The sequence below is a fragment of the Falco punctatus genome (genome assembly GCF_963210335.1).
Source record: "Falco punctatus genome assembly, chromosome: 15".
NCBI lineage: Eukaryota > Metazoa > Chordata > Aves > Falconiformes > Falconidae > Falco > Falco punctatus.
The window spans coordinates 20,842,359-20,860,630 of NC_137595.1; the positions used below are offsets into that span (position 1 = coordinate 20,842,359).

An 18,272-nucleotide genomic window follows, 5' to 3' on the forward strand; every position below is an offset into this window, starting at 1 on the left:
AGTCTGATATGAGTGGAAATATCTGTGAGTCGGAAAATAGATCCACCAGACCACTGGAAACTGCACATTTTTATTAAACTCGGTCCCTACTGTGTTTAGTGTTACAGCTACAGAGCAAACCTGGTATGAACATAAAGTGAAGCAGAAAACTACAATTTGGCTTCCCCAAATCAGCAAAATCAAGTGAGATCCTGAATGTAAAAAGTGAATGCTTAAAATGTTTTGGGCTTAATTACAACTTTTATTTTTGAGGACTTACTTTTAAAATGACACTGTTTGCTGCAACAGCATCCAATGTATCTACAGACTAGAAAGCAGCCTGTGTATAATCCAGTCAATTAATTATTTGCTAAAGCAACATAAGCATAAATTCAAAGATTTTGTTACTTTTCTGATTTATTTCTCTCATCTGGCTTTGCATAAGCTCTCTGTGTTGACAATATGAAAATACTTTCTAATTTGTGATTAGTGCGTAGTAGCAAGAGGAAGGAAGAGTTGTCATGAATAGCATTTAACAAGTAGGTATGTGTTTCTTTTTTACCTTTCAGCTAAAGCTTTGTCAGAGTGGAGGAGCTGAGGCCGGTTAATACTCAGACAAGCTGCTGAAGTTCCAGTCTGGCTTTCTGGTTTAGAAGTGCTACTGGATGACATAAATGGTAGGAATAACTGTCAATTCTATGTGAAAAAAATAAACAGGAGTCCTTGAGACTGTAAGAAATCATCTAAACTAGTCCTTTAAAAACTAGAACAGCTTCAAAAATTATTTTAGTCCCGGTTTGAATGTTTTCTTTATATTTCAAGTAAGCATTTTTCTCACTGATATGCTGTTTAAATTCACCTTATGATATTTATTTACCATCTAGTTCAAATCAAGGTAATGAAAAAGACTGAAGGGTAATCAGTGAGCTACCGTCAAAAGAATACAATACTGACAGACTGAACAATGCAAGCAAGAAAACATTATTTGCAGTTTCAGAATGTTTGTTATTGTTGTTTGTAAGAAAACTAAGTAGAGTCTGTATTGCTTTCTGAGCGCTTTAGCAGACTCAGAGACTAGAGAAAGTCAGTCCTTACTCTAGCGATTCCTTCTTTTAGCATCTGCCACTTTCTTCTCCTCTGTAAAACAATACACAAAAATAGCATTTAAAAATTATAAATTTGACCAGCTGACCAGATCCTATTCTTTGATCATGTTGTGTCATATGATAAATGTCTTCATCTGCCTGTGCTCTTATTCTTCATTATGCTGCGGGGTACCCCCATGCACACTTGGCAGCAGAAGCTTTAGACTGAGAAAGTTTGTCCAGCTCCTCAAACAGAACAACATTGCCTTTTTGTTCCCCTGATGCATGAAATGAATACTTGACTGGGCTAGTAGTGTGGACTGTTGTGTTCATTCACTTTAGCTCCCTTACCTCCTGATTGACTGTTAAAAGGATAGATATTTGATCTGCAGCAAAAGAATATTTAGTCTTTTCAGACCCCTTCTCATCTCTGGGAAGACTTCACGGTAAAAAAGTCAAGGATAAGGGCAGATAATGACAATACAGATTTGGGGAAAATATTGGTCCTATCATATTTCTGTCTTGTCTTGTCTTTTTTTTTTTTCCTATTTTTTGTCCCCCTGTGCAGTTTGGAGAGGAACACAGGAGACTTAATAGGACATCTGCAGCCATCATGCTTTAATGCTTCACCACAGACTCTTAGGAGACGATTCTCTTCCTTCATCTCTAAAAGTAAAGGTGACCTTAGTTTATCTTGCTTCTTAGCTAACCTGTCACAGAAGGCCACCTCAGTATTTGAAAAGTGCTGAGTCTATTTGAAAAACATTAAGTCTTGCAATGGATTACCATGGAAGAGGGGCTAACTGGGCTGGAGATGGTGGGGGGAACACTGAGCAGTCTTAACTGATGAAAGGAGAAGATAGGTAGGGAAGGAAAAGACTTCCCTGCCTACTAAAATACTATTTACCTAGGACTGTTCCTGTGTAAACTATCAGAGCTCCCAAGTATTGGCTTTTATACTATACTTCAAGTTAGACCAAAGGATGGAAAACTGGTCGTCTGAGTTATTTTGAGGTTTTTATTATGTTCAGGGATTAATTTGGATGACAACAATGGTGTTTTCAGTGCAACAAGTAGAATTAAATAAGCAGTCTGGCAGAAGATCTGAGAAGCAGAAGGTGAAAATAAATAAAATGGAGCAGCAAAGAATGCAGAAAGAAACAGAAAGTGTTCAAAGGCATGTAAACGCGATGAAGGCTGAAGCCAAATTCATATGCAAACATCTAAGGTACAGACCCTCTTCCCTCCTTTTTTCTTTCCCCTGATGGTGTGCATATACAGCCCCTTCCCCCTTTTGCATTTACTGTCATGACAGAATTTAAGTGATGGACCAGAGGAAAAAGGAGGCAGATGTGACTATGTGGGAAGTTGCTTTGCCACTCAGTTGTGTATGGGAACCACATCTTTTTATGTAGTTTGTGGGAGGAGGATTTATTCTTTCAGCATTTTGAGAAAGACTTATGATTCCACCTGGATTTATGCACAATAGCTTTCCTGTCTGTACTCTTTATCTTTGAGAGCTCACTGACTAAGTTATTTTTCTCCTGGGATGTATAAAATAGACTCTCACCTGTGCTGGGATAAGAGACTCTTGAATACAAAGCCCTCTGCTGAAGGCCTTTTGCAAGTATTGTCCATTCCCATCAAATTTCACCTGGAGCTCATCTGCAGGGCCTTACTCAGGTTGGGTCACGTGGTAGGGCATTATAAACTCAAAATGATATAGCTGTGTGCTATGATACTCCATATAGGAAGTTCACACCAAGGCTCTAAACTAGCAAGCCATTTAGACTTCTTAATTGCAATGATTTTTAAGTCATCTCACTGAAATCAGTAGTACAGTGCCTGAGCACAAAGCTGAATTCATGCTGAAGTGCTTTGCTGGCTTAAAGCCCAAGCTGTCTTTCAGTGTATTATAGACAGCCTTTCCTGGGATGATGGTGAATTAGAATTTTGCTGAAGTATTTCTAGCAAGATGAAAAATCACCTCACATCTAAAGGTTTTATTGCTTTTTCCGCTTTCTATGAACTCAAAAATGAGGCCATTCCTATGAAAAATGACACTTGAGAATATGAAATTTCCAGAAGGAGCAGGGATCCCTTTTCTAACAGAAGTTGAATGTGCAGTCAACAATCCTTTTTGAAAGAAATGATGCTATCTCTGGAAATGGTGTTCCTATGTAACGCTCCAGACCTGCAAAATTAACTAAATGCTGTGAACTACATCTGGTTTTAAATTAAATTTACCTTACTGCCCCAATCTTGTATTGAGATCTGCCCAGAGCCGGTGTGATAGGGCTTCAGAGATGCCTGTGGGTCTGTGTCAATTTGCTGCTGGGAGCCTACGTACAATGAGGTGATGTGTATGCGGTGTTCTCACTGCCTGCTAATGGTTGTCTTCACAATTTCCCAGTACAGAACTGCTCAGTGAGTCCATTCAGAATTCTGCTCCTGAAGAACAGATTGATTGGTGTTTATGGAACAGAAAGTAAGTCATGGCCAACAGTTAAAGGGTATCTGATAGTTTCTGCTCTTCTTTGTGTACTTCTGCAGACACGTTTGTCCTGCTGTATGCAGGGTACTCCTGAAAAGCCATATTCTTCTGTAGTTTGTAGTTGTATAGTGAGTAATCTGAAACCACCTGATTTATTTAATGCCATTTCGCTACTTAGCTTGCAGAATCTCTGTGAGAAATATTCCAGGTTCCTTGACCTTATTTTTTTCAGATTTGTGTTGATCAGTGTGTCTGGAACATGTGTTTCATGTGTTATATTTCCTCTGGGGATTCATCTTTGACATTCAATGTGTGAACTTTTCTTATAATTAGTTCTGATCAGTAGAGCTAGTGCAAGTACCACTGTAGATAGTTTAACTTAGTTTTCTTGTTGGCAGTCACAAAACACTTACAGGATGCAGTCCTGTAGCTGAGTGGGAAGGAGTGGAATTCTGCCCCTAACTGATTTTGTACTGAAGTCAGAGGATACTCATGCACACTTTTGTGTGCCCACAGTGGGTCCACAAAGCCAGTGGTCAAGTATTTAGCAAAAGTATTCAACACAAATTTCCACAGATACTTGGAGTTGTGCATTAGTTAGATAAATCGACCTCTCAGCTGGATGAGGTTTTAGTCCATGATTTCAAGAGCACTTGCTTTACAAACCTCTGTAAATTTAAAGTGGACTTACTTTCAATACTTTTGCCAGTTGGATTTGACCGTTTCAAGTGGCACCAGAAGAGGAAAACAAAAGGAGCATTACAGTGGTTAGAGCAGACTCATTGAAAATCAAAATATTCCCTTTTTTCTCTTTATTTGCTTGGGGGTTTGGGTAGGTTTTGGGATGTGTGTGTTAATTAGTCATGGAAGAAAATCCAAAGCAATAAGAGCAAAAAACCCAGACTGCTCTGGAAATTGCTATGAAGTTTTTTCTTTACCTTTGATTGTATGTATCTTGCCTGCACTTTGATGCCAACAACTACAGAAGTCTTGCCTGTTTCAGGAAGGATGATGAAGGCACTGCAGAAACATTGACTATTTTATGATTATCTTAATAGCATTAAATAATGCACTGTACTGTCCATGCTAGTATCTGATGGCTTTAGTGACTTTGAGTCCAAGGGCAGAAACAGCAGCAAGGGCAAAGAACATGGGCTACATTTTGGAAACACCTTTTGTCAGGCAACCCGTTACACAGGGCTGGGAGGCTCTTCCCCCACCTCCCTGCTGCCCTCGCCCCGGGCACACCCTCTGTGTACATTCTGCACATTCCACAAGTGACTTTGCTTATATAACCCTCACTGCGCTGCCTTCCTCTCCCCACATAGGTGAACTGCTGGCTGCCCTCACTTAAACAGCACCGCCATCCTCACCCACCATCCAGGCTTACTATACACAAGTCAATCTTCCTTTCTGATTCCATTTCTCTTGTTTCTAATAGCTAAACACTAAGAGTCCCAGTCTTGGAACATTTATTTTCGGGCCAGAGTTAAGGCAGCTGCAGAAGCCAAAGTGACTTTGTATGTTACTGTACTTTCCCGAATTGAAATCTTAAAAGATGTTCACACAGAAGAATGGCGTAGCAGTCCATTCAGCAATATGGATGACGGAAGGTTGCAGGCTGGAGCCCAGCACAGGGGGTGACTGCTGCTGCTGTTTTCATTGAAATGCCTTGTGCTGGGCAAACCTGTGTACCACCCTGAGCCATCTCTTCTCTTTCCATACGGAAGGAATGTTAACACCCAACTTATAAAAAATCCCCAAACCCCCAATCAACCAAACCCTCAGATACCAAACCTTTGAGGTCCTTGCATAAAGGTGTGCTTTAGGTACAAAGTGTACCTACACACATTTAAAATAGTGTCATTAAAGTAGATTCATTCAGGACATGAGTTCAGGTTCCAGCTTTTCATGTCAGGCGTTGGTGTTTTTCATCAAAGTGAACATTTTTCTATTTGGATTGCTCTACCAATGTTGTCAATAATCTGTTGGGAATAATTGGTAATAAATAATTGTAATGACAATGTTGTCAGTGCCAGTAACAGTAAATACAGAATCTGCTACTCAATGGCAGGTTGCACAGGTAAAAGGAGTAGTAGTGTCAAAAGACTGTGTTCTATAATAAATTTATTGTGTTTTATGGGGTTAGGATTTTTAATTGTAAGATTTGGTTTCAAAGATTTTAAATGTCACCTTTAACCATCATCAGATTAATCTGTAGAAACTTCTGCTGGAACACATAGGATGGTTTTCATTTTCAAAGCTGCAGAGCATTTCTGGCTCCCGCTGCAGTCAGTTGGAATTGTGGGCATGCAGGAACTTTAGGAATGAATTGTTAGTTGTTGTTATTAATTTATTTGGGAAACACAAACTGTATGACTCATTAACTCATGTCTTGAAAAATGCTGTGCTCTTTCTTCACAATAATTATACTACTGGAAAGCACTACCTTCCAATATTGACTTTAAGTAGAATTTTAGCAACAGAATTATGAATGGGGACTGACTTCAGTAATCTGCAAAGCCCGGGGATGCTGGCAATATACAAGACACAAAACCATGGGAGATCAAAATTGTATGCTTTGTATCTTCACTGAAACCACCAGAATATGTCTGAATGACATAGGACATACATAAATATGATGCCACCAGCTTGAAAGTATATCTTCCTGCGTTTTTTTGCATTGGTTCCTGGTCTGGGGTTTTAATCTGATGTCATCTATTTGATCATTATATCCTGTTTCTTTTAAAATTCTTGGCTAATTTACTTTCTTTTGCTGTAATTTCCATTTCCAAATTCTTTGATAAGTGTCAGCCAGTGCCTTTTCAGACGTTTCCTCTGTATATAACCCAGAGATCTGCTTAATCATAAGTCATATGTGCGGCAATATGGTTTTATTATTATTCATGTCTTTCTAAAAGCTGAAGCCAAATCTTAATTTGAGAGCACAATAACTGAGTCTTTGAAAAAGAGAGAAAGAATAGTAAGTCAGTCACTGTATACCCAGCAATTTCCTTAGCAACCTTTCATAATAAAGGGCTCTGTAAAGTACTTTTCACTCTTAGATTCTGTCACCTGTGTGTCTTTGGATCTGCCCTTTTGCTCTTGTGACAGTCAAGCTCTGTACCCAAATGGAATTGTTACAGAAAGCTAGACTGCAGAGATCTTCCCAACTCTTCTTTGCTGTGCTGCTTTTTTGAAAGGGCAAACTTCCTTTGGGAGAGACCTGTATGTGTCCCCATAGTTTACAGTGTCATCTTTGGAGGTGGCATCATTCCCAGTACCTATCAGCACTGCATGCCATAAGCACCAAATTTCACATCTGTCTCCTTAGTGAGGAATATAAATAGAAATCAAAACCAGTTGTGCAGATGCGTTCTGTAAGAAAGCTGAAAAGAAATGCCTCCTGCCTGTGGGTACTGTAACTCCTCTGTCTAGATACTTCTATTGATACATTCTATTTGCTGGTTGTAAATCTAAATCACTGTGTCTGCAACTAGATCATCTACTGTAGAACTATTGAGAGAGAGAAAAAAATCATCTAACACAGGAAATATTTTATTGGAATGGGGGGAAAAATGGAGAAATGAACTAAAAAGGTATTATGTTTTGCACTGTTAAACATTATAAAAATAAACTGGGCACATAAAAGTATCTGATGCATGCTATATTTTTTTTTCTCTTCTCTTCTTCTCCTTCTCTCAGACACGTGTACTCATAATATTTAATGGAGTGAAATTGCCTGAAAGAACGGGACGATTTTTAATACACCTTTCTGTGGCTCCTTGGTACATATGTGAACAATTTTAATAAAAAAATGTATATTCATAGTGATTCTTAGATGTCATGTGGTTGATCATCTGTACTGGACAGATGGATTTGGTCACTGTAAGCCAAATAAATAAATAAATTAGCACTATCTTTGAAATGTATAGCCCCAATTGGCATCTGCAGTTACTGTACTCCCTCCTCTCAATTCAGATGCCTTCACCTATACTGCTGAACTGGCCTAACTTTATATTCTGTTTGGCCTTGAGTTAGAACAGAGGACCACCTGCATGAAAGAGATGTGAAATGTTATGCGTGCCTTTGTAATGGGATAAAGTACCAGAGTACCAAGTCTGCAAATATTTTACTGAGCAGGTCATGTATTAAGTAAAGCACTGAAAGGTAAAATGATAAATGATGAGGTCATTGTTTTAGAACTGGTGTCCAGGTGGTGAAAAGCCAGAGGGCTGAGATACAGAAAAAAGTGACTTCCTTTAAGCTTCACTGACTTGGTGTGTTGCCTTCATTGTACAGGATGAAGCCATACTGTCTCGGCTAGCTTTTTGGCCTGTTTGTGTATAAATCTGCCTGTAAAATAAGAACCTTGTAAAGGAAGGATAGATGTGCTTTTTGACTGTCATGATTCATCTTTTCAAGTGGCTTATGGGCTGCAAAAATTCATTCTGTGTAATGCTAGAATTTTACCTAATGTAATTATTTGTGAAGTGCTTTAATTAATTCTGCATGATAAGGTGAGTCATGGTGGTTGTATTTACACATTTCCCCTCTCCTCCTTCCCCCCATTTTTAACCCACAACCTGCATATCAGCTAGTACCTGCAATCTTGAACCCAACCCAACAGTTCCAAATTCATTTGAAAGAAATTCAGGTGAAAACTTTCTGTCCTGTCCTGTCTTTTAGGGTTAGCTTTCTGCTAGATTACTTAATTGCAGAAGAAACTAATAACTGCAGGAGATTGGGTGAAAGGTACTGGATTGTATCAGGGCATTTCATTTAACTTGCCTGTCGCTTTCAATATAAAGTGGTGTTAGTGTAACTCAGAAGGAAATTCCGTTTGATTTGAAATTACCTCTCTCATTTGTGACTGTTCCTTTAGTTCGGTGTGTGATCTAGGTGCCCAGGTACGAGCACATGCATTCAGACTGATGTGGGTAGCACAAAGGTATGGGGTGGAGAGCCTATCAGTCATTTTTCAAAGCATTCATGCTTTGTCAACTGTGTAGCAAGTTGCTTTATTCTCTTTCTTCTGCCTGGGGCAGTGGAACATCAGTCAAGTATTTCCAGAGTGAAAGTCAGTTGTTTTCTGGTGGTCTAGAGAGCCGAATGTGCTCCCTTGAGGGTCAGTTCAAAGCCAGGACCGATGCAAAGGGAGAAGTGAGATGGCACAGGCAGGAGGGCAGCAGGCTGGGGGAGAAAGCTGATCTTTCTGTGGTAGCAAGCTATGAACAGGTAGAAAAGATAGTCTTGTAAACTGGCATAATTTAAAGAGAGTTTCAAGAAAAGAATTCAGGTTTGAATAATATGCATATGTAATTGCTACCCTGAGGCTCCAGTCTTAAAGAATGATTTGCACAGATCTTCAAGAACAGTAGCTTCCTTATTTCTCAGGGACTTTGTTTCTGAGGGACAATTCATCTCCTTATACTACCTGTCAATGCCCTAATGGGACTCCCATTTCATTAATGTCTTTGGCTTCTTTTGTAAGTGGAAAGCTCCTCATGGATTAAGAGACACGAGTGGTGGCCTATTGCCATTTTACTGGCAGCATACACTACTGGAAGCCACCTTGTTGCATTAAAGGTCTTCTGATGGAAATAAATTCTTTGGTGCCCTGGGCTAGGGCACAGCACTGGCAGAGGCAAGACAGGTGTGTCCAGCCTGCCTGTGCACTTGCTTGGTGTCAAGTCCTGAACGCTGTCCTGACCCTCCTTTCTGTTTTGAGACAGGAGAAAGTAAGAACGTGCATACCTTGCTTAGATGGAGGGGGGATTAATCTCGGCAGGAGAATCACACAATTACCCTATGTGATTTTTTTTTTTCTCTTTCTGTGTTTGTATGTGTATAACACTTGGAAAGCACACAAGCACGCATGGCTCAGCTGAGTGAGGCGGCGTTGAAGCACAAAGTAGGCAAATTTGAGATTGTTTGGAGACTTTTCAGAGTTTCTCATGATCTCATTTGTACGTTTAATGATTATTGTGAGTTCACACATCAAGAGTTTTTGAGGTTTGAATGCCACTGGCAGCAGTTGGAGGGACAGAGAGGCCTACCTGCAATGCAGGCATGCAGGTGCCAGGCAGCTTGGCACCCCAGAGGAGGAGTCCTGTTAAACAGTGGGGACAGAGCTGGTGTGTGAGCAGTGCGGAGGCCCAGCAGCGTGTCTGCTACCTGTCACTTAACGCAGAGCAAAACCCACTGTTGATTAAACACCCAGACAAGGCAGAGTGCTCCCTGCTTGGGCAGTCTTCATGGCAGCAAGACTTTCCTAGAGAGGCAAGCTGTCTGTAAGAACAGCATCTTTAGCTCTGTGTTGAGCAAGGTGATCTGAATGTATTGGTGGTAGACATTACATGTTGATAGCCTGGGGCATTCTGTGTGGCCAGAGAAGGCAGTCATGTGCAGAATAGATGATATGTTCATTTAACATGGTGAGGCAGGAGTTTGAAAAGAGCTCAGGTGTGTTAAGGGTGGAAAACACTGAAAGGGAAAACCCTGAAAACCAGGGGGCTTTTGTGATCTTAAGCCATGTATGAGCTTTTGAGAATTACGTTGTCTCTGAACTCAGCAGAAGTTCTCAGCTCATAAAACTGTTCAAAGCAGAAAATTACTCTTCACACAGCGGTGGTGAAAGTGGTGGAGTCCTGGGTGCCTCATGTAGGTGCTTAACAGTGTGGGCTTTGCTCTGGAGTCTGTAGTGCTTAGACAAGCTGAGTAACTGCAGGGTTAGTACTATTGCAACCATTTGTCTGAAAAATGATGAAATCAGTGTAAGACTCTCATGCATGTGTCATAAGCCTAGTCCTAGCTAAAAAGAGAGAGAGGACGGATAATAAAGTTCAGTCTTTTTTATCTGTAATTTGCTTCTATCACAATAAAATATGGAAGTATGAAACTGAGGGCTGCTTATAATTCCTATCCAAAGCACTGCTTCCTTCTGCTTAATATGGCTAGAATAGTAAAGCAACAGGATGCAGTAGGGTGAAGAAATTAAACCACAATAATAAAGTAGAATTTTTTATGAATTTTAAAAAAAATTAAAATCTTCTATAAAAAATATACAGAGAAATCAATCCTTTCTTTCTGTCTTTCTTTTTCTGTCTTTCTGTCTTTCTTGGAATCCACTCTGAACCAGATGTTGGGAGTCTGTAGTTTAGTGTTTTTGGATCACTGCCCAGACTTTTACCTATCTTTTCAGCTATTTACATGGGTTTTATTTCCCCAGCTGCGCTTTCACTGATACTGTACAGTCGCAGACCTGCTAAGTTGGGAGTCACTAATAGAGGGAGTTACTGTATTTTCATTGAGATGAACAGTGATACAAAACATCAAATGGAAATAATTTTGTCTTTGCTCAAAGAGTAAGAGGATCAAGCTTAATGAAGGGTGTGAATATATCTGCTGTGGACAATGATAACACAGAAGGAGGGAAGGGAGTGGCATAGGAATTTTCTTTCCAACACCATCACAGAGAAGGAGCAGACAGCTGCTGCTGCCGTGTATGGGAAAAGGTGCTGGGGAATGTCTTTTGTTTAAAACAGACTAAACTTCCATTGTGTTGTTTGGCTTGAAGTGTTTTTTAGTTGTGATGGTTTCTACCCTTACTACCTTTTAATTTCCATTTAAAATTATTTTCTTTGTTATATGTTTATTCATTATCGTTAAGAAATTTTAGTTGGATTTTTAGTCCATAAAGATTAAGTGGGGAGGCAATAGAAGACTGTTGTCATAGCTGCATGTGGTCTCTATGCTCTGGTCTTAGAGAAGTTCTGTCATTTGTCTCTTGTGATATAGCATGTATCGAGAGCAAAACCATGAGTCTACATGTCAGTCCTCTGAAAGACCACTAGATTTAGTTCATAGGGTTGCTCATACAGTTGCACTAAAACTTTTATTTTGTGTTGGCATAACATTTTGCACATTTCTAAATTATAGCCTTCCAACCTGTAGTGGTCTCAGCTGTAAGGTTCAGACTGGAGAGAGGAGAAAGTTTCTCAACAGAAGATTGGTAAGGGGTCTCCTGAGTGAAGGAGTATAATTTTTAAAGGTGTTGTGTGGCAGCCTGCCTAAGAGACTGATGCTTCAAGTTTGGTCCTGACTCTGGATTTAAGCCAATACCCTAGAGATTAAATATTCCATAGCCTGTTACCAATCCCTTGAGCAATCTAGTGTCTCCAGGTGCTAGTTTTTTACACAGACTTCTTAGCAACAGCAATTTCATTGGCAGTAAGAATCAGCTAGTTCAGTTCAACTGGAATTTTTTAATGAAGTCTCTCATACCAGTGGGGCTGAATATCATCTAATGGAAGGAAAGGCAAATGAAGAAAGATGAGGGAAATTGGGGATGTTCTGGAAGGCTGTTTTACAGTGCTGTGTCTAGGAAGAGGTGGCAAAAGGGTGTGCCTAAGAATGGGTATGATGACTGGGTGTCTGAGCTAGCTAAGAGCAACCATTTTGTTAATGATTTTGCTACAGAACATGCAGCATTTGTTATTTCATAAACAGCATTAGCTGTTGAAAAAAATCCCAACGGAACATAATTTTTCAGGTTGGGTATAAAATGGATGCCTGAGCTACTGTCACCCAGCACAGCTGCCAGTGATGGCCCTATTCTTTAAGTGGATCTAATCACACAATCACCATGCTTTCACCCACTGGGGGGTGCACTACAAATATGCAAAATATGATACAAATCTGGATACTCATGAATGTTAACACAGTACTAGTAGCTTTCTTTAGGACAGTATTTCTGAAGGCAAACTAAAATGAGACAGATTTTTTTTAAAAAAGGGTGTTACTAGCTTTAGTGTCTAGAGCTAGAATAAAGTGACCAACAGTTCGAGGATATGTATACTGTAACCCAGACTCTCTCATTTGTATTCCTAAGTGAGTTACATATTTTATCTTTAGAGTTAAATTTAGTCCTAGAGTTCTTTTTCTTCCACACCATTCTCTACTAAAGACAATGTCTACTACCACAACATGAACATTTATATTAGTACTTTTTTAGCATATGAGTTCTCATCCCTTTGATTCCCAAACAGATTACTGGGAATTTTAAAATTAAAAAAAAACAAACACCAAACAAACAACAAAAAACATGAATAAGTGCATGGTTTATATGAGAGACACACATGCTGGTGTGGGCTCAATATTCAGGTTTACACATCTTAGGTACAAGCAGAAAGGTTTGTGCAAATCCACATCAGCCAAAAGAGACTGTTCAAAGAGCACTCTTTATAGATATAATTTATGCAATTTGTTAATGCTGCATTGCATTTTTAAGGGCCTCTTGAGGCTGTCAAGTTTACTGCTTGGGTAGATGCTATGTTGCTAACATGGCTTCTGCTAAAATCTGATGGCTCTGGTTCTCTACTTACATTTTGATTGTGATTCAATCCTTATTTCTACAACTCACATTTCACTGTTTTCTTCTCTTCAATTTTTTTCCCATCCCAGCAGCCATCTGGTACTTTCTTCTGTCAGCCAAGTTTCTGTTCTTTACCTGGAGCCTTTCAAACAGAGACTCTAGAAGAGAGTGGATTAACAGTTGTCACTGGAAAATGAGTTTACTTCCAGCTGGAAAAGCTGTGAAATATAACTATTCATTGAGATGTTATGCATTTCTTCTTGGACACTCTTAATTCTACTTGAAGGCAAATACCTGGGAATAGTTTTCCTTAGAGGTAAAAATTTGTGAGAAGACCCTTAGTATCTTTAAAATGAGTTGGCTGACTTTACTTGCTTGTATTATGCGTAGAGTCTTAACTTAACAAATGTGTTCTTTTGCAGACAGGTATTTGGGATTAGCCAAAGATGAATTTTGAGACTTTAATCTGGGTCAGATTTAGTCCAAATGAAAGAGACTTGTGGGCATCCTACTATGCTTACTTTTCTTTTTCTCTTTCTTTTTTTTAGTAAACTCTGAAGGTTGTATTTGTCCTGCATTGTCTTTGTCTCCTTTATAATAAAAGGAGAATTGCATAAATCACTTGAGAAGCAACCTATTCTCTTTTCTGTCTGTGGTTTATTATAAGCGTCCAAAGAATAAAATCTGCTTGTGTACTTTTAATTATTTCAAGAACTGAAATGTCCAGGCTAGTAGTAAAAGTGTCATGGAATTACTGTAAGGTTGCATGAGTTTTGGCTGTAAATCTTATTCACCTTGACTAGATCTCATACTTTAATTCACTGGGGTATAAAATACCATTTACATTAGTTCTTAGTTCACTTAATCATAATTAAGTGACTTCAGAGGCCAATAATTCTTGGAGACTCTTTCTTTGATGTGACACAAATAACAAACTGTGTTTGTAATGTGAAGGTGTTCTACTTCACTTTTACATTTGCCCTGGCCTTATACAGCATATAATGTTCTCTTTAGGTATAGACATATGCTCTTGTTACATGCACCATATGGGTCACAGATGTGGCTGACATGGCTACATGACATCTTTTTTAATTTTGTTGCACTATACCAATACTATGCATAGACTTTTTCATGATGGTTTGAAGGGATTTCTGCTCAAGATTTAAATTTTTTTCACCTGAATGATGACCGGGGGTGGGGACGTGGGGTGGGGGCTCTTTTTCTGCTATCAGGTTATATTGTGTTCATAAAACCCCTTATGAAAGTAGTATTTTGTTGCTGCTGAATTCATTGTCACCTTAAGCATGGCTTCACTGCAATGTACCGGTAGCTCCTTTTTTTTAACTTATGCGTATACCTAATACTTGAGCTTTGCCTTGCTTTTTCTCTTCTGATCACAGTGAAAGGGTACTTTTTGGAAGGAGAAGTGCCATCTGTAAATTCACCATGAACTTAAAGAGTTTGAAATCGAGTTTTCAGTTTTGCAACTACATTTTGATTTAAATGCAGCTTAAGAAATACTTTTACATTAAGGCGTATTTGGAAGTAGGGGTTTGTTACTATTCAATTTTGTTATAGTATATACAGTTTTACTGATCTGAAATGCTAATATTACCTGTTAACATATACCAGCTCACTTTGCCTGCAAGTTATGAACCAGAGTGACAATGTATTGCTCTCATGTAACATCTTCTATCCATGCACAGTAACCTTTGAATATGACTGCCATGGTAACTACTGTGGACCAAACTCAGGGTTTCCATGTAAAGAACACAGACCTCCAGCTGTGAATGGGACATTTGGACTTTATCTCAGTCAAAATATCTGTCTGTCTGTGTAACTAAAGGCTTAGTGAACTCTTAGTTTTGCTGTGTCAGGTTGGAGGAACAGAAGTTATCTAACAAAGAGTATCGGTTAGGAATTGAACTAATAAAAGTTCCAGGGCAATACTTGTTACATGTTAAAGGCCCTTATAATTCATTAATAGTCTTTTTTTGTGTTGCCTCCAGTGGAAGCTGGATTAGTTCCAAGAGGAAACATATAGTTTATCATATCAAAGTTGAGCAGGAGCCTGTGCTTTTCCAGAGGCTGCAAACATACTGATGGAAGATGAGTGCCCAAGTTAGGTTAGAGGAAAAGATGGGTAATTACTTGCTGATGTCTAATAATCAAGAGTAGAAAGTGAATAACCACAAAATGATGTATTTGTGTTAGTCAATTAATCCAACACTATCCCTATTCAACCCAATGAAACTATCCTTGGCAAGACTGATTGAAAACTTCATGCTTCAGCCACCTAAACTGAGCGCTATTTATTTTAAGTACGTTGTGTAGCCTAATGCAAAGATAAGGGGCCGAGGTAGCACAAAGCCCCAGACGACAGGGCAGGAGAAACTATGGATGGAGGAGCATCTGTCAGGCTCAGAAATAGTCTTTACCACAATTTAAAGTGCTTTTGTGTGGCCTGTGAAAATCCTAACACCTTGCAAGTTTACACTTCTTGGGGTAAAAAAAAATATGCAATTAAGCCAGAAGTTTTTCATTAAAATATCTTATGCATGGACAGTATTTCTTTCTTCTTTTCCAAAATGTGAAAGAACCCTTCAGATGTCCAATTATAGCATTTCTTTTTCACACAGTGACCACACCCGAAAGCCAACATTAAAAGGACGTGGAACTGCTGACAACCCAAATAGTAAGTCTTGTTCCTTTCTCTGAGATAGAGGATCAAGGTGAGGGATGTTTGGGGATTTTCAGTGCACATTTCTTATTCTGAATTTTCTTACTTCTCCCTATGGGATGAGATGAGAAATGAGAAACACACGTAAAATAAATCTTTGTTTTAGTTTCATCTAACGTGTTCTTTTCACATAATTAAAATGTTGCTGCTACTAAAATGTAAAATGCTTTCCGTAATTGACTAGTCAAGAAGTTTAATGAAACAACCAGAATAATGTATAATATCTTTTACCATGCATTGTTAGCAATATCCCATTCTCTGTCTCAAGACATCAGAAATGTAGAATCAGAACTCTAGATGAATAACTGGGAATTCCATATGTATTTCAGTTACCTGCTTTCTTAATGGTTACATAGAAACTACATTCAGATATTAAATATTTGTGCTGAATTATGTGTATCTTCTAATGTAAATGTCTGTTTGTAGGCAAATACAATGAGAACACATTTTTCTTTGGATAAATTTGCTGCATGTAATTCAGATGCTGCTCTTACTGAAAGCCACTTCAGTTTTCTGAATGCACTTGGCAGTCTTTTCATGCAGTTATTAGCAGTCTCACTTAACTTTCTGTATGACTTTACGTGATGTCTCCAACAGTGTATTGCACTCTTGCTTCCCATGTACCTGCAGCCACTGGAAGAAAGTGTGTTGGAACTCAGGAGATCCCTGCTGGCTGGCTGTCAGTGCAAAATGAGTTCCCAAGGTGCCGGGCGGCTTTATGTCACTAATGCTATCTATCAGATCAGGGTAATTGATTTTATTAGATTTAGAAAGTTTTCATTTCAACTTTGACCTTTTATTTGAATTACATTCATTTAAATTTGAAAAGCAGAAGTAGATTGCAATTCAAAGGAACTCATTTGTTCAAAATATTTTGGAAAGGACATTTGGATAGTTTCAAAAGGTTTTGGCTTTGTTTTGATGGGAAATTTGCCCAAATTAATTTGCTTCCACGGTTTCTGTTTTGCTGAAACAGCAAAGAGTTTTCTCACCACTCTCCACCCAACTCATTTCTTCTTGATAAACCTCTTTCTGAATCTGACTGATATTGATGGAAATTAGATATGAATGATATCCATGTGGAAAGAAGCAGTTCAGAAATGAGTTTGAATTGACGTTCACCAGTGTTGGCAGACATAATTGGGCTAATTATACTAAATATGCTTCTTTATTTTGCAATTCAAAGAGGCTGGGTACTGTGAGTGGCACCATCTTTGGCTTAAACTTCTTGATCGTAGTTTTTCCATATAATGTGTTCAAGATCCACCTTGATTCTTTACAGTTCTTAAGGAATTGTTTTAGATTACTGCATTGCACCTTTCATCAAGCTTATTTTGTAAGAGATTATGCAAAGGCAGGTAGTCCTATTTCTGCAGAATATTCTTTATTAAAGGTCATGGCCTTTCTTCCTCCTTCTGAAACCTTAGAAGACCCATAGGCTTTGTATCCCCTCCAGACATTAAGGGGTCCATTTCAAAGCAGTGAATGTGGGAGGTGTACACACAAATCTTTCTAACAAATAACAGGATTTATTTTTTGACTTGACCCTTTTGAGCACAACTTTGAAAACCTACCCGAGAACATCTATCTGAAAAGTCTTCAGCCACCACTCGCTAGGACAGAGAATTTATGGACAAGCAGGGTTTGGGCTTTGCTTAACCTTATCTCTGTGGCTGGAAGGAAAGCAAAAGATAATTAATTGTCTCATGGCTATTTAGCTTCCTTGGGGCAACTGCTGCCTAAGTTGACTATGGCAGGGAACTGTTATGCTGGAGCCTGCTTATGCCTGTAGTAGAAGAGATGCATGTAACCTTGCTGCAGTACAAGGAATTAATTTCCCAGCCCTGTCACTAGCCTGTAACAACTTGACACACTATGCTGTTAAACTGACATTTCATCCTGTCTTCTGCTTCTACATCAGCTTTTTACAAGAGTCTGGAATGTACTTTTTTAGAGAGATTGTTTCTCTATGTTAAGGTTTAGACAACTGAATTTCAGCTTTGAACCATAGGTACTCTACATGGAGGAGTTTCTAACACAAAGAAGGGTCAACTGAGAAGAGACACTAATGACTGCAGAAGGGACCTGGGAGAGGAGGGAGTGTATTTCTTAGAGTAAGTGGTACATGAAAGATGTGCAGACAGGGGTGTGATGATAGTGGCTGGGAGATCATCAAGATGGAACTAAGACTGAAGAATGAGGCACAAAGATTAATGCTAACTATTGAAAGGGAAAACTGAAAAAATGATCCCCAGGTAATTTCCCATTTTTTCTGTCATAGGACTCATTGATATGAGGAACAGCCACAGCAGAACAACTTGAAATTCCCCTGTATGTTTACTAGCTTAGACCTACCTGAATTCATATGGATTGATACTAACCCTTCCCCCTGGGGAGTCCGTGAAGTCCATGGCAGGTTTCTCAGTGCTCTGTGATGTTGTCAGTCAAACCCATTCATTTGGTGAGTGTTAAGAGGAATTCTTAGAGCCTGACGTAAAGGGGAACTCTGTGAGCACTGCTTACCAAGGCAGAGATCAAACTTGTACTGAAGGTGGGAGATGTCTCACGTATTCAGGACGGGTGCTGTAGGATGGCAGC

General features: G+C 39.0%; 1 long non-coding RNA gene across 5 annotated transcripts in view; it reads left to right on the forward strand.

Moving 5' to 3' along the window:
• The window catches only part of LOC308053757, an 83,416-nt gene that overhangs the window by 34,098 nt on the left and 31,046 nt on the right, over positions 1-18,272 (forward strand). For 4 of the 5 annotated variants that reach the window (XR_013923780.1, XR_013923781.1, XR_013923782.1 and 1 more), the window contains exon 2: positions 1-18,272. This exon is cut by the window's right edge. This is a non-coding gene — a long non-coding RNA (uncharacterized lncRNA). The other variant, XR_013923784.1, reaches the window with a different exon arrangement.